The following is a 16,825-nucleotide window of genomic DNA, read 5'->3' on the forward strand; positions in this document are numbered from 1 at the left end:
CAAGAAAGAGTCGTGAAGCTGGGTGCGCCCAGGGGCTGGGGAAGTAGGTCCTGTTACAATTTGTCATAGAACAGCCCTGACTATTACTTTATTCTTTTAAATATTTTTATTTGGTTGCACCGAGTCTTAGTTGCGGAAGGCGGGCTCCTTAGTTGTGGCATGCGAATGCTTAGTTGCGGCATGCATGCGGGATCTAGTTCCCTGATCAGGGATCGAACCCAGGCCCCCTGCATTGGGAGTGTAGTCTTACCCACTGCACCACCAGGGAAGTCCCTGACTATTACTTTAAATAGCATCAAAAACAAACTGGTATTTTGCTCTTAGGTTCATCCCTCCTCTTCCCATAGGGACATACAAGGAAAATTCTATTTAAATATATTTCTATCATCTCAAATCCCGAAGACTCTAAAGTTCTGTTTCTCATAAACAATACTAAACTATAAAATGCCTAACCATTTACAGCTAAAATTTTCCTCAGTAGACATAGCATGGGAATCTATCTTACTTCAAAAATGATTTTTGCAGTGAATGGAAAATTCTTCTCTCATAAGAAGCCATTTCCTAGTCATCTTCATTAATAAAATATGATGAATTACTGTTTTTTTAATTGTTACATATGCTGTTCATTATTTTAAACCTTAAGCTCTGTTGAATTTAAGGCAAGTATACAATTTGCTCTGGGGATAGTGATTTAATTGATGATATTTAGAGTACGGAAAAAAGGAAGTATAAAATTTGTACACAAAAGCAGAGACTTGAAAATTTCCTCTTTTTATTGCATCTGGATATTCTACATGACAGAAAAAATTAAACAGGGATTTAGAGACTCTTTCTTATATTGTAGAGTGGAGAGCTTTTATGATTTTATTTTAATTATCTTCATATTTTTATTTGTTGTCTAAATTAATCAATGAAAGTTCTTTTGTCTTCCACTTATTATTACCATATCTCTTGAGCAAACTTATTTTCTTTGTGTCAGATCAGAGACAGACCAAGGAAGAAGAATTTTCAGAAATAAAATATTGAAATTATATTTTCTAAATTACCTGGAACACTGATGTTCATTAGGTGCCCAATGTAACAGCCAATACAGGTCCATATTTACATGAGGGCAATGACTAAACTTCAGGTTAATTCATGCTCCTTATTTTTTCAGATTTTCCCAAATATTTGTCTCCATCATCTACTTTGCATATCCGTGGATAGGTACTTGGTTAGCACTTTTTGGTAGAAACAAAGAAGCCTGTAACACTGCAGATGAATTAGCATCAGATTTTAGCAGATGGGTTGCCACTAAATCTTAGGAGGTTTCCAACTGTTTTCACTTTACCACCAGGTTTACAAGTAACCACAGCAATATACTCGGAGCATTTTTACATCTACCACGTGTTGTTCCAAGCTCAGAAAATTTATTAACACGCTTAATCTTCACAACAACTCTATGAGGTAGACACTCTTATGATCCCCACTTAACAGATGAGGAAACCGAGGCAAAGAGAGGTTACAAACTAAGCAAGTGAGTGCCAGCATGTGGCAGTTTGGATCCATCTCCCATGCTTTTAACTACATTCTCTGTAAACACCATCGTTGCTTTAGTATTAAGTAAGAAAATACTGTTTAGAAGTATGATGACGGTAATTTTGAGGTTATCATCCACCTTTTTTTAAAGTCCACCTTTTTGATAGCCTCATAGGCATTACCTCTATGAGGAGTAATAATCCAGTCTTTAAATAAAGGTAAGATATGTAACTATAGTCCTGATAGCCTCAAAAATAATTTTTCTTCTATTTTGCTTTCAAACTTAAAAAACATATTTATTAACTCTAATATCTGGGAAGAAATTAAGAAAGTGTTATAACTAGTACACCGTATGGAATCATTTTAATATATACACACTTTGAAGTAAGGGCTTGTAATTTAATTGTTCTAATTTATTTACTGCAGTACATTATGTTGTTGCAAAAGTTATAAAATTTCTTTATATCATAATGCTAAGAGCATATACCTGGGAAAACTCCCTTTCTCTACCTGCATCCTCAGCACCAAAGGAGGAGAGAAGAGAGAAAAGCAAACAGAGAAGAAGGAGCCACTGCCTTGGTCCCAAGAGGGCTCTCTGATCCCTAGGTGAGGGCGTAGTCAGAGCTATTCTAGGGACTATTTAAAATGGTAACTTCTGGTGGACTCTCTTAGACTGGGATGAGCACAGGGGGCTGATTTGTGCAAGTCTGAACATTTTGAGCTACACGTGTGAGCTGAGAAGCACAACAGTTACGTTTACGCCCTTCCCCTCGTTCTTGTGAGCAGCAGAAGCCCAGGACAGCTCCTGGTTTTCAGATTGTGTCTCTTACACTCCACGTCCCTCCCAGGCAGGTACTTCACCCCGCATTGTAAATATTCATTGTAACACCGTGTTGTCATGTTTCTTGGTTGTCAACCTTCTCCTATAAAAGTGTTGTAAATTGTTGCATGGGTTGTGTGCCCTAGTAAATTTCAGTGATGAATTTCGCTTTGTTGCTTGACTACCCCCCGCCACACACACACGCACGCGCACGCGCGCATCGGGTAAAGACGGAAGCCACTTTGAAGGACTCAAATAGTTGGAAACAGCTCTCTTAGTGAGAGGCACGTTTTCTCAGGTGGAACTCAAAGGCATCCTGCCAAATTCCAGGACAAGAAAGCTACTCTAATGGTATCTGGTATCCTTCAGATTATTTGAGAAGGAAAACAGATAGCAGTGCTCCTTAAACACAAGTGAAGAGTAAAGATTGTGATTATAATGTGCTGCATATAGGAACATATTGTGTCTCTGTCGTCCCCCTGGGAAGTAATTAAGGGGAAACCAAAGGATCAATGCAAACTCCAAGTTGGTCCTTCTGTACCAGTGGAACGATTCTCTCAACCTCCTCAGTGATAATAGGGGAATATAGGGAAGAGAGGAGTTATACCCAGTAGAGTATCTGCAATGAAGAGATTTAATTTATTGATTTATTACATACCACTTTTCCTATTTAGAAAATAGTTGATTACTACGCATGGACTTAGAAAGTCACCTAGCAATTTGGTCCTTTGTACCAGACCATGCTGGTGAGTCTCTGGTCTGGACTGGTTTGCAATAAGACAGATTCAGTTGCCTCATCCACATTACTTGTTAGTAAAGAGCAAATAATCCATTACGGAACTTGGGGGATTCATTATTATTAGAAGTCTTGGATTCATCCTCTGTGGTTGAATCTGGAACAAGATTAAATTATCTGATCAACAATAATAAACAACATGCAAAAATATGCATTATGAGAATAAAGAAACTCAAACTCCTCGCACAATAAAAGCAATGACAGAAGAGCGATACACAACTGGCCTGGAATCTGGAGAGTGATGCTTTTTTGCCATGCCTTATCCTGGGTGTGTCTTTTTCTCTAAGAATCAGGTTAAAGATGCTTCTGAAGACAGAATGTCCAACTCAGAAATAAGCGAACGTGTCTCACTGATCTTTATTGCCTGTCTCCCCGGGTGGTATCAGCAAGGGTTCAGGATTATGGTTTTTTTTTTTTTTTTTTTTTTTTTGCGGTACGCGGGCCTCTCACCGCCGCGGCCTCTCCCGTTGCGGAGCACAGGCTCCGGACGCGCAGGCTCAGCGGCCATGGCTCACAGGCTCAACCGCTCCACGGCATGTGGGATCCTCCCAGACCGGGGCACGAACCCGCGTCCCCTGCATCGGCAGGCAGACTCCCAACCACTGCGCCACCAGGGAAGCCCCAGGATTATGGTTTTTTGAACAGAGCAGGGTGTCTGATCTGAAAAATTTGCTGAGGTTTTTGGAGATGCCTTAAAATGGTGGTTCGGATTCAGTCTTAAGGAGTAAAAACTCAGTTGACCACAATAAAACACCGTCAGGGAGAGGGCTGAAAAGCGTAGAAGTCCCCTGATTATCATGAAATAATTTTAATAATGCATTTTATTTAACCTAATATATCCAAAATATTATCATGTCAACATTAATAAATGTCAATTCATAAAATTATTGAGATACTACATATAGATTTTTCATACTAAGTCTTTGAATCCAGTGTGTACAGCACATCTGAACTTAGACCAGCCACATTTCCCAGTTTAAGGGCTCAGCTGCCGCTGGTGGCTATTGGTCACGTAGCTTCCACATCAGACAGCACAGGTTTAGCATAAAAGTCCTGTTTTTGGAATCAGATCAGTTTTTATTCAGAACATGAGTGTATACTTATTAGCTGTGTGGCCTTAGGCCAGAGACTTAACTTTTCTCTCTCTCTCTCTCTTTTTTTTTTTTTCTATAAAATGGGGAGAATAACATCTAACTCCCGGAGTTTTGTGACAATTAAAATAAATGCTGTATGTAAAACTGTCCACAGTGCCTGTCCTGTGGTCATTCCAATAAATGGCTGCTAATATTTGGAATGCAGCAGGGCAGATTACTATAGCACAGCTATTGTTTTTAAGTCAGTTAGAAACAATTATCCTAACACTGGAGCATCTGCTATATTCCAGATAAAGTGAAGGCATTCCCAGACCTATGCCAGGCTGTGCCGTCCAGCCCTGTGGCAATTTGAAGCATATCACTTCTGTGTAGGTTTTGGAACGTGTATATATTTTTGAGATTGGACTTTTCTGAACCTTATATTGGGAACTGTCAGTGGGAAACCTTCTGGCATTCAAGGATGTGATCTCCATAATAAGAAAGAGCAAATGAGCCTCTCCAAGACCAACTATTTACCTTATTGTTAAGTCCCTGAGGACCTAAGGCCGGTGCTCAGCCAAGGGAGATGAATGAATTCCCAGAGGACCTGATATCATTTAGTCAATTACACCATCTACAGAATACTCTCATTTAATGTTTTGCAAGAAGTCACTGCCCTTGCTTGATTCCCAAAGAATGGTTAACGGTAACTAGTGTCTCAGAGAGTACTAGTACTAGTGGTCCCAAGACTAGTACTTAATAGCTTGATCATGATGTCAATGATAAAGATGCTTATTGAACCCTCCCGTATCCACCGAACTATTACTGACCCAGCCATCTCTGACCCTAAGGAATTTACCATCTGCATCCCAAAAGTGAATAGTTTGGTGTTTTTTGCTTGCTTATTTACACTGTGGAATCATGTTTATCAAGATCTCTGCACCCTGACTAATCAGTAATTTGTGATCAACTTTTTTATCAAAAAGAGACACAACCAAAGAAAGTCACAGCAGCTCATCTTCACGGCTGAGCTGGCTACCTGTGCAAGAGAAGGGTGGTCCCAAAGTGGTCAGTGAAAGGTTTATAAACACCCTCCCTGAAAAGCTTATAATAAATCACATATGGCAAAATCTTTCCTCAAAATATGTGCTTCTTGGGCTTCCCTGGTGGCGCAGTGGTTGAGAGTCCGCCTGCCGATGCAGGGGACGCGGGTTCGTGCCCCGGTCCGGGAAGATCCCACATGCCGCGGAGCGGCTGGGCCCGTGAGCCATGGCCGCTGAGCCTGCGCGTCCGGAGCCTGTGCTCCGCAACGGGAGAGGCCACAGCAGTGAGAGGCCCGCATACCGCAAAAAAAAAAAAAAAAAAAATGTGCTTCTGTGGTGGAGCGGGAGCATGGGGCCAGACCCCACTGTGATGAAAGCAATCATTTTTATCTTCCCAGAACTCAAACCTCCACAGTAATCTGATACACTTGCAATGACTAGAGGATCCTCTTTGATTTTCACTACTCAGCAGCAATAGAAACGCATTCTGAGCATGTAAAGTAGCTCAGCTGAGTTGAACAGCTGAGTCAATGCTTTTCATAAAAAAGCCACTCACAGCCAAAACCAAAGGAATCAATATCGTGACCCATATTAGCTACACAGCTGAGGATTTTAAGGCTCATTTAAATAAGACTGGGCACAAAAGGGCAACACCTCCCTTGATGGGACTAGGGGGCGATTCACATTTACTTGGAAAGTGAAATAAGTGGAATAAGCGCTTTGTCGTCCTCACACGGAAGGTTGTGAAACATGCTAGGCTAAAGACTGGTCTGACGTAAAGTAATTAGGTTACCAACCAGAAAGGAGAAGGAAATCACTTCTGTCTGTCTGGGCTGGAGAGAAGAAACCTCCTTCGCTGCTTTGTACCATCTGTGGAAATGCACTGAGCACAGACAGCATAGGCCATAAACCCACAACCCTTGTCTGGAGGAACAGCATTTCATCATTTTTCAAACTGCAGGGCTAGGTGCTTTCTGATCTTACAAATCAGTGTAGCCAGGCTGCCCCACATACCTAGCTCTTGTTTATCATGAGACCTGAACCCGAGCATCGTAAATTCCAGCTGCTTGCAGCCAGAAACCCCATGAGGTTTCGTTTACAGGCTCCTGTGAAGATAATACTTAAACATAAATGGGCCGTCCTGACATTTTCTCTCATCACTGCCTCCCTATAGGGGAATCTGGTTTGGGGAATGAAGAGACCTTCTTGGAGAAGCTTTGTGATGATCTGTGGGCAGATGCGACACATTGAGGTACCCCTGCATAATGGAATAAATTGCAAGGAGAAAGCTTAAAGGCACAACTTCTATTTCTGGTTCTACATGCTGTTCGCACAAGGACAAGATGCCGATGATAAGTGGTTTGTCAAACTATTAAGAGGAATTACTAATTAAGATGACTGTAAAATATTTATGATTATAAAATAGCTATAGAAAGTTCTAGAAGTTCAAGATAATACTACAAAACTATGCTCTTACTCTAAAATATAAAAGTCTCTCTGAAATATACACTTTCATGTTCCATGTAATTTATTTTATATCCATCTTAAGAGTGTAGGCACCATCTCAGACAAAAATTGGGGAAACAAGTTTAAACTACGTGGCTTTAAAAAATACAGAAAATGTGACTGTAAGAAGCTGCTACTCTGGACACACAGGCTTGTCAAGGGAAGGTTCAAATACCTCTGCCTCTACCAAATCCCTGTCCCTTGTGAGGGGTATGGAATAAAGGGTCAGAGCCAAACTCCCCGTGGCTTAGATGATGTCTTTGTAGAATTGGATAAACATTCTGGAGGGGTCCTTGGAGAGCCTAACATGCAGGCACAACTCTTCAGAAAGCATCAGGACGCTCTCAGGACCTCAGAAGGTAGGGAAGGGGTGTCTTCCCAGTTGCTTTTCTGCCATGGCTCTGGGCACTCAGGGCCTTAGTGCCAGAACATTCTGGAAGGGCTTGGTCCACTTCTGATGTTTCATGTCCCAAGGGATCTATCTGTTGGGAACACTTGAAGAGAGTGTGGTTTTGCTATTGATGCCAAGGAAAAAATGTTCTAGGGTGAAAGTGCTTGCCGTGTGGGTAAATGGGATTTATTTTTGGAGATGCTCAGAGCTGTGTCAATAATAAGCACGTGGGGAATTGAAAACGAAACGTTCTATGCTGTTTGGGATTCATTTGGGCCACGGCCAAAGGAGAATCTTTTGGTTTTCAGGTGAGATACAGTTCTTAGGTTATGATTAATGACCCATGAACATTTTTGTAAAAGCAAGTACTCTTGACGTTTTCTGGAGAAAATCCAATTACAGAAATTTTGTCTCTTCCATTTCCCTCTGGAGGTTAAACGTGGGTATGGTATTCTTTGCCATTTCTTTCTCTGTGCTCTTAATCTTGAAGATCTTGGAAACTCTCATTTTATTTCTAAATGTTCCTATATAGACCATGTCTAGTTAAGCCTTTTCAGGGGGAAGAGAACTAAATAAATAATTAAAATCAAAGAACATCTTATTAATATTATAGCCAATCTCCACTTCTTTCCATTTACCAACTGGATTCTGTTTGATTTTCTTCAATCAAAAGATCTATATTGTGGGGCTTCCCTGGTGGCGCAGTGGTTGAGAGTCCGCCTGCTGATGCAGGGGACACGGGTTCGTGCCCTGGTCTGGGAAGATCCCACATGCCGCGGAGTGGCTGGGCCCGTGAGCCATGGCCGCTGAGCCTGCGCGTCTGGAGCCTGTGCTCCGCAACCGGAGAGGCCCGTGTACCGCAAAAAAAAAAAAAAGATCTATATTGTGATAGCTTCTTTCCACATTATCCCAAGGACAAATTTAAGAAAGGGCTTCTTTTTCTTAGAAGTTGTATTAAATAAACAAGCCACCACCTAAATCCTTTCTAATGCCTCATGTAACCTTTGAAGACTTAGGCTAATTCCTACCTTCAGTTTGATTTCAGAAAACCTGCAACATCACTGTGTAAAACCATTTCACTTGCATCGTGGTGAGTGGAGTGCAATAAATCTGGACTTTCTGGTATTGCATCGAGGTAGTTTATGGCACCACGTGTACCGTCTTGCCGAACCTCCCTCCACAGTGTCCATGGAAACCAAGTCCTATTTACTATGCTGTCCTGAATAACAGAACACTGCAGTGAAGTATGGAATTGAAAATTGCCTTTTCTCTACAAATTGTCACATACCAGAAATTTACAAGTGCATTTTATCTTCACCTGGACAAAGAAGGAGTGGCAGCCGGCTACACAACCCACCGCCAGCCACAACAGGGGCGACAGCCTGGGAGAGCTTAGGAGCCCACGCTGTTTTAAGCTTGTATTGTCATTGATTTTTACACTCTCCCTATGAAGCAGGAATGATTATCACACCTCTTTTATAGCTGAGGAAACGGAGGCATTGAGAGGTTAAGTGACTTGCCCGAGGTCATACCATAAGTAAATGGCAGAGCCAGGATTTGAATCCAAGAAAAAGAGAAAAATATCAAATGGAAAATAGCATCTAATAGATTATTGCTTAATTCAGGATCGGTTTTTATTAATACCTGTTACTGGAAAATTACACTTAAAAACGATCAAATTCCTACTGCCGGCATTCTTTAAGCAAGGATCCGTGGATCCCTGGCAGAATCATAGACAAACTTCAGTTTTATGTAAAAGTAGGTGAGTGTATACATTTGTCCATGACTGAGCTCAAAAGCATTTATTAAACCTTCAAAAGGATCTGCAACAACACCCCTCCCCCCAGTAATGAGCCTTTACTAGGACCCACTGACCCACTCCATGTACCTTCCCTAAATTCCGCAGCAAGACTAGCCCTTAGTGTTCAGCAAGGCAAGGCTTAGTGAGGTACTCGTTTCCATAGTTTAGTAATTTACCTGAACAGTTGGCTGAGACGTCAGTGAGCCACACAACTGTGCAATGACCACGCTAGTGCATCACTTGCATCGGCCACTGCCATACTTACTTACCCAAGGGAACCGCACGAGGTTTTTCAACTGTACCAACCCAACGTTTCAATCCAGTCTCATTGGCCTTGCAGTCAGTAAAAGTTCCTAACATGCTAAGAGTTTGGTTATCAATGTTGTGCACTTTTATCCTTTGCTTTGTCTGCATGGTTATTTCCATGGAAGTGTGAAGGGCGTAATGGTCAGGTGCCATTTGAAATCAAACTCCTCCCCAGAGACATTTAAGAGCATCTGGATGTGCTAAATGCCACTGGTGGAGTCGCCAGAGGCAGATGCTGCGATGGAGACCGGCAAGCAGGACGTTTACTGGGGATCGTCACCTGGAGGTGGGAGGTCGGGGAAGCACAATCGAGAAGAAGGAGGCGCCTCTAGAGCTGAGCGAACTCTGGAGGAGCTGTGGCAGCTGGAGGCTGTCTGCTGATAACTGGCCGGCAAGTCCTCCCTCCAGAAGTAATCCGGGTGGTCCCCCTTCGTGTCCTCTGCAGTACATGCACCATTAGATCTACTGCTTCATACCAGCTTGAGAAGCAGCTCCTTCAGGGTTCTGGAGGAAGAGGAAGGGCAGCCGCATGAACTGCAGCCCCCGCCGGGACCACTGGTCTCAGGGCTGCAACTGAACCTCATCCTCTTCCCTCTTCCGTCCTCCATTCTGGACTCCATCACCTTCAACTAGAACTTCTGGTACTCTCGGCGGCTTACCTGACGGCATGACCAAGACTCTCACCCCTGAGAGGCCTCAGCCCCTGGGTACCACGTACTTCCCAGGCCAGGGCTGTGCGCTTGTCCATTTACCATCAAAGCTGACCAACAGTACAAAAGGGCACCCAAGGGGACCATGTGATGCAAATGTGTCTCTCTGTCTTCTGCTGTGTAATGGCAGCCCTCCCTCCTCCTGGTGACCAAGGACACTGACGCATCTTCTTGCCTGTTGGCCCCTTGGTACAAGGAGTCTGAAGTGTCCAGGAGGCAGCAGCAGCTTACAATTCAATGGGACACAGGCTGTAACCTCCAGTGGAAATAATCCAGTTTTAAGAACCAAGCTCTCTAAATTTCTGTAACCTGGAGTTGTGGGAACAGGAAGCACAAATTTCCTGAGCGGCTCACTGGAAGTGACGGTAAGCAGGGCCAACTCTCCTCCACCTGCTTCCCGGGCCCACGTATTCTTCTTGCTGGTGACACAGACGCATTAAGGTCTTTGATGCAAAGTGCATCCTGCGCCCCCATCTCATAGGTGGTCACACGGAGCTGGCACTGCGGCTGTGCTTTCCTGGCCTCATCCTGCCGGCGGCTTCTGGACACTCAGCATGAGAGAGTTCGGTGATGCCAGGCCGGCTCTAGGTCACGGGGAGACGACATTCTGTAACCACTATGCTTATAATTCCCACTTCCCTCCACTTCTCAGACGGCTGAAAACTGCGCCTACCAGATGCCCTACGTAGGCTCTAGCAAATCACCCCAACTCACCTGACAATCTCTAACTCTCAAAGTCTTGGCTCTTCCAAAACCAAAGACCGAGAGAAGGACAAGAACAAACAAACAAAAACTCTATCCCTGATTATTTCTTCTTCTAGTAAATGCTGTTTTAAAAAAGTACAAAAGTTGTCATTCTGAGGTGAGCTGAAGAAAAATGCTATATTTAGAAAGATTCTTACCAAGAGTTCTTGTTGAAGAAGGGACTGTTTTTTTTTTTTTCTGATGACAAATGCAGGCTTTCCCACATGGTGGCAGGTTTTATAGTGCCCCGCATTGGACCCAGAACTTCATTCATGTTTTTAAATCTGTATTTACAAATACCCGTCAGACCTCAGCGTGAAGCCAAGTGGGCATCAGCAGTGAGGTGATGACTGGAAGTCTGGGAATGAGGCACCTCACAAATGTGTGGAGAGAACCATGAATTCGCAATTTCAATTGTAAGCTGATTTTGTCTCCTCCATGACCCCACATAATTTTAATCTTCTCTTTCCCAACTGATACAAATTGCTGGTATTGGTGCTTTTAACCAAGGGGGAAACAAAATGTACAAGACCGCCTTTTTTCCTTCAACAACACAATCCTTACTAGTTTGAAAGGATAGTAAAGTAATCTGAAGGTCTCATGCCAGGTAACAAATGAACATGGCAATTCAGTAGCTCACTGTTGAGACACTGTTAGGGTTGAAACGTTTCTTATCTTAGTTCTTTATGGTTGTGTGATTGTGATAATGGAAAACAGACAGTAAAAACAGCTCCTTGGCCAGCTCCCTTTTCGGGCAAGAAAGAGATTGAATCAAAGGGATGTATGACCTGGAAAGCAAGTCTGGGCACTAACAACAGACAGTGGTCGTAGTGTTTATCCCAACCCCACATTCTAATGACACTAATTAGACTCTGGAGACTATATTTCAACTAAAGACATAATTCCAATTTAAGCTGTTCTTACTCTGCCTAGTTTCAAGAACTATGTGATGTACTTTATGGTACCGCTGATTATGAATCTCCGTAGAAAACGTTATAGCGGAAGGCTGATTAAATCTGCAACCTCTGAAAGTTTTAGAAAATGAACTTCACGTGTGAGCTCAAGGGTATACGGGTCAACTATACATCTTCCTGTAGCTAATATTTATATTTTAAGTAAACTTACAAAAACGTATAATAAATAATTGGGCAATTCAATGTTTATAGAGTAATTTACTTGGGGTGTCTCTAAAGGCAGAAAAATGAACATTTCTTTTGTGCATCAGTAATTAAATAAGCCAAAGCAATTAGTTACACAGAAAATTAACCATAAATTTACCTCTTAAATGTGCTAAAGTATGAGCAACGGTCTTCTTTAGAAAGAATGAATATATTGGCTACTCTGTTTCAACAGAATTCAAAATACCAATATATTATTATCCAACTATACAAATAAAAGTTAGTTAGCTGGTTATGCAAAATCCACTGACTCCTTTAAAAAGCATCTGACATTTTCTTACTTATTGGAAATATTCAACTACACTTTCACTTTCCCTATAGAACAATTTTAAATGTACATGGGGAGTATCTCAAAAGAATCATAACTATAAAGACCAAAGCTTCAGGACTTCGCTAGCAGTCCAGTGGTTAAGACTTCACCTTCCAATGCAGGGGGTGTGGGTTCGATCCCTGGTTGGGGAGCTAAGACCCCACATGTCTCGTGGCCAAAAAATCAAAACATAAAACAGAAGCAGTGTTGTAACAAATCTGATAAAGACTTTAAAAAAAATCGTCCACGTAAAAACAAAAAAAACCTTAAAAAAAAAGAAAAAACCAAAGCTTCCATTTTCTTTAGGATCATTATTCCTCTGGAAATGTTATCAGACTAAATAAACCAGTACTAAAAAAAAATGACTTGATTGGGAAAAGCAAAGCAATGGAATCTATATTCCTATCTCAAGAATTTTTGTCTGCTAAACTTTTAAGATAATCAGTTCCAATTTCATTTAGACAGTCAGTTCTGATTTTATAAAGGGTTCTCAAATTTGCATCTAGAGTAATGATTTAAGTAAGATTATTACTTGCATCCCTGAAATTGATTGATATTGGATATTACATGAAGAAGAGTGAGGAACTTGATAAACATCTATAAACAATAGCATCGAGAATAGCAACATTTGTAGATTTTAAAAATACTAATGAAAAATACAAGAGACAATAAACACATGTATGAGAAAATATACTCAGAAATAGAAAGGCCACCTTGAACCTTCAGTAACTCCGCGTTAGCTGTTAAAACTCTTTCCAAGTCAAAGGGAGTCTAGACATGCCTGTCCCCTAACCCCGCTCTGTGGCACGCTAAGTCAAGCCACTCAGTCTCCCCTCCTCAATTCCCTCATCTTGAGGATGGGGGTAACAGCACTTACCGCCGATAGTTTTTCTAAGGATACCATAAGCAAAGGGCTTGGCCCAGAGTGAGTGCTCAATAAATTGTAGGTACTACGATCAGAAACTAAAGTAAAAGCTAAATTGAAAAGACAATGTCCTTTTAACCCTTGAACTAATGTGTTTTAAATTTACAAACGACAAGAAGTAAACATGGCAAACTGGACTGTGTACTGTTATTCGTAACTTTGGAGTGTATGTCTCCAAATTTGTTCAAAAGCTAATAATATCACAACCTCAACGGGTAAAAAGGACATATTTTAGCAGTCAATCTGTTAAGAGTAGTGAGACATCTTAGAGTTCACCTATTTCTGTTCCAAGTCTATATCCAGCTGAAGAACTCGAGACCCAAAGGAGTGGAGTGATTTGCCCAGAGAACTCATGGTGGAGCCAGGATGTGGGGCTTACGTCTAGACTTCCAGCTCAACACTAGCGCCACCTAGCCCACCTTCCCTTTCACGTTCACCTAAATCAGCCAGCACAAAAATCTTCACACTTCCTTTTTTACATATACAGGCAGACCACAGGGCCATTGCAGGTCTGGCTCCAGACCACTGCAGTAAAGAGAGTCACAGGTTTTTTGTTTTCCCAGCGCATGTCAAAGCTCTGTTTACACTATACTGTAGTCTATTAAGTGTGCAAATGCCTTAATTAAAAAATACTTCATGGCTAAAACATGCTAACCATCCTCTGAGCCTTCAGCCGCTCTAAATCTTTTTGCAACAGTAACATCAGAGATCACTGATCACAGATCACCGTAGCAAATATAACAATGAAAAAGTCTGAAATATTGCAAGAATTACTAAAATGTGACACAGAGACATGAACTGAGCAAATGCTGTTGGAAAAAATGGCGCCAATAAACCTAACGCAGGGTTGCCACAAACAATTTGTAAAAAAACGCAATAAAGTGAAGCACAATAAAGAAGAAAAAAACATCTCCTCTGTTGTCTTCGGCCACTAGTAAATTACATCCTATTGCAGGTTTCATTATTGATTACCATGATGACTCTCCAGCCTTTTCTCACAACTACTCTTTTCACTCCCATTGCGGTTGAAAATGAAGTACAATACCCATGTTGCACACTTTTTTTCCTGGGCACTCAGCTGGGGTCCTTTTCCAGCTGCCCTGGGTCAATGGACTCTTACCCAGTGGAATATGATGTGTTCCACTTCCAAGCCTAGCACATAAAGTCTTCCTACTCCCAATTCTTATTGTTTTCTATTCACTGACTAAATGGAGACAATTCAGAGGACCTAAAAGTGGGTGAAGCCTTAGATAGAAGTAGACTGGGTCCTGAGTGATGACACGGGGCACAACATGTCACATCTCCCTTCCTCCCGTCCCCTACTGAGCGGCATTGGACTGTGACATGAGTAAGAAATCAAAGTTCTTGGCTAAGTCTTTGAGATTTGGGGTTGCTTGTATAGTAGTTAGCCAACACTTACTAATACTTTTTATACTCCAAATATTTTCACAATAGCGTATCTGTTTGCTCATTTCCCAAGAACAAGATGGGAGAGTCTTCTAGAATCAAAACTTCTTTCAGTTACCTTTTGAAATAGAAAGAAGAGTTGTACAAAGACTAAAATAAATAGACATCGTTACCATGAATTTGTCAATATCTATTAAAATTTTACCCTGATAATTTCTTACTATTTGACCTAATGATTTCAATTTGTGGGCTCCACATATAGAAACAAATATTTCAGTACTTATAGACACATGTACAAAGAATTTTTTTCAGTGTTGTCTCCAGTGGTTTAAAAAAAAAGCCAACCCCCCCACCAAAAAAAAAAACCAACTCGCACACCCTAATCTCTATTAGTAGGAGAGTGACTGAATATACTATGACACACCTCTGTCCTTAAAAAAATGTTCCTCAGCTATTCAAAAGACTGAATTGGATCTATGATTACTGACTGGAAATAATACCCATATTATTACTGCTCAGTCAAAAGGCAAATATTGATTTAACGTGTGTCATGTCATCTCATTCTGTAAAATCAAAGACAGAAAACAAAATTCTTACATTTGGGCACCTGCAGAAAGAAATGGAGTAAAGATGGTGTGGAATAAAATTCCTATTTTATGGCAAGACAAGAAAAATTTAAACAGAAGAATTTTTCTCTGCCCTCTGGCCTCTTCTCTCCCTCCAGCTATGCATTATGTATCTGCATTACACATCAACCAAAGCTCCTCCATCGGCAGAAATAACCTGCTCAACTGCAACATTCTCCCAGCATAAACAAGACAACTCCTTAAAACATAACATTCCCGTGCTGGCTTCAACAGCACATATACTAAAATTGGAACGACACAGAGGAGATTGGCATGGCTCCTGTACAAGGATGACACGCAAATTCACGAAGAGTTCCGTATTTTTAGCAGCACTATTCACAACAGCCAAGATATGGAAGCAACCTAAGTGTCCATCAACAGATGAATGGATAAAGAAGACGGGGTACATATATACAGTGGAATATTAGCCACAAAAAATAACGAAATAATGCCATTTGCAGCCACATGGATGCAACTAAAGATTATCATACTAAATGAAGTCAGAAAGAAAAAGACAAATACCATAAGATATCACTTATATGTGGAATCTAAAATATGGCGGGGACTTCCCTGGTGGCGCAGTGGTTAAGAATCTGCCTGCTGGGCTTCCCTGGTGGCGCGGTGGTTGAGAGTCCGCCTGACGATACAGGGGACGCGGGTTCGTGCCCCGGTTCGGGAAGATCCCACGTGCCGCAGAGAGGCTGGGCCCGTGAGCCGCGGCCGCTGAGCCTGCGCGTCCGGAGCCTGTGCTCCGCAACGGGAGAGGCCACAACAGCGAGAGGCCCGCGTACCGCAAAAAAAAAAAAAAAAAAGAATCTGCCTGCCAATGCAGGGCACACAGGTTCGAGCCCTGATCTGGGACGATCCCACATGTCACGGAGCAACTAAGCCCGTGCGCCACAACTACTGAGCCTGCGCTCTAAAGCCCGCGAGCCACAACTACTGAGGTCACGTGCCACAACTACTGAAGTCCACGCACCTAGAGCCCGTGATCCCAACAAGAGAAGCCACTGCAATGAGAAGCCCATGCACCGCAACGAGAGTAGCGGCCAAAAATAAATAAGTAAATAAATAAATTTTAAAAAATAAATAAATAAAATATGGCACAAATGAACCTACCTACAAAACAGAAACAGACTCACAGATATAGAGAACAGACTTGTGGTTGCCAATGGGGAGGGAGATGGGGGAGGGAAGGACTGGGAGTGTGTGATTAGCAGATGTAAACTATTATACACAGAATGGATCAACAACAAGGTCCTACTGTATAGTACAGGGAACTATATTCAATGTCCTGTGAAAAACCATAATGGAAAAGAATATACAAAAAAGAATGTCTATATGTGTATAACTGAGTCCCTCTGCTGCACAGAAGAGATTGTCACAACATTGTAAATCAACTATACTTCAATTTAAAAAAAGAAAAGAAAAGCAAATTTGACAAAAACATTAGTGATATTTAAGTCAAGGGGAAAGAATGACTTTCCTTCTTGATCTTGTAAGGGGCCACAAGGACGCTTCGATCTGGATTGCGTAAACTGTCAATAATACGTCATTTACTGTACAGCCCTCCGTCTCAAACAACTGTGCCTTGACTTCTAATGGGCAGAACTGTTCTTACAGCTTTCTCAGATGCTTTTCCCGGGTTATAATCCTCATATTTGGCTCAAA

The 16,825-nt window shown here is 41.8% G+C and overlaps 1 non-coding gene across 1 annotated transcript; it reads left to right on the top strand.

The window, feature by feature from the left end:
- The first annotated feature begins 15,372 nt into the window (after positions 1-15,372).
- LOC116742803 lies at positions 15,373-15,479 on the top strand. The gene has a single exon (XR_004346583.1). It is a non-coding gene; the product is annotated as a U6 spliceosomal RNA (small nuclear RNA).
- The last annotated feature ends 1,346 nt before the right edge of the window (positions 15,480-16,825 follow it).

This window comes from Phocoena sinus, chromosome 17, assembly GCF_008692025.1.
Source record: "Phocoena sinus isolate mPhoSin1 chromosome 17, mPhoSin1.pri, whole genome shotgun sequence".
NCBI classification, from domain to species: Eukaryota; Metazoa; Chordata; class Mammalia; order Artiodactyla; family Phocoenidae; genus Phocoena; species Phocoena sinus.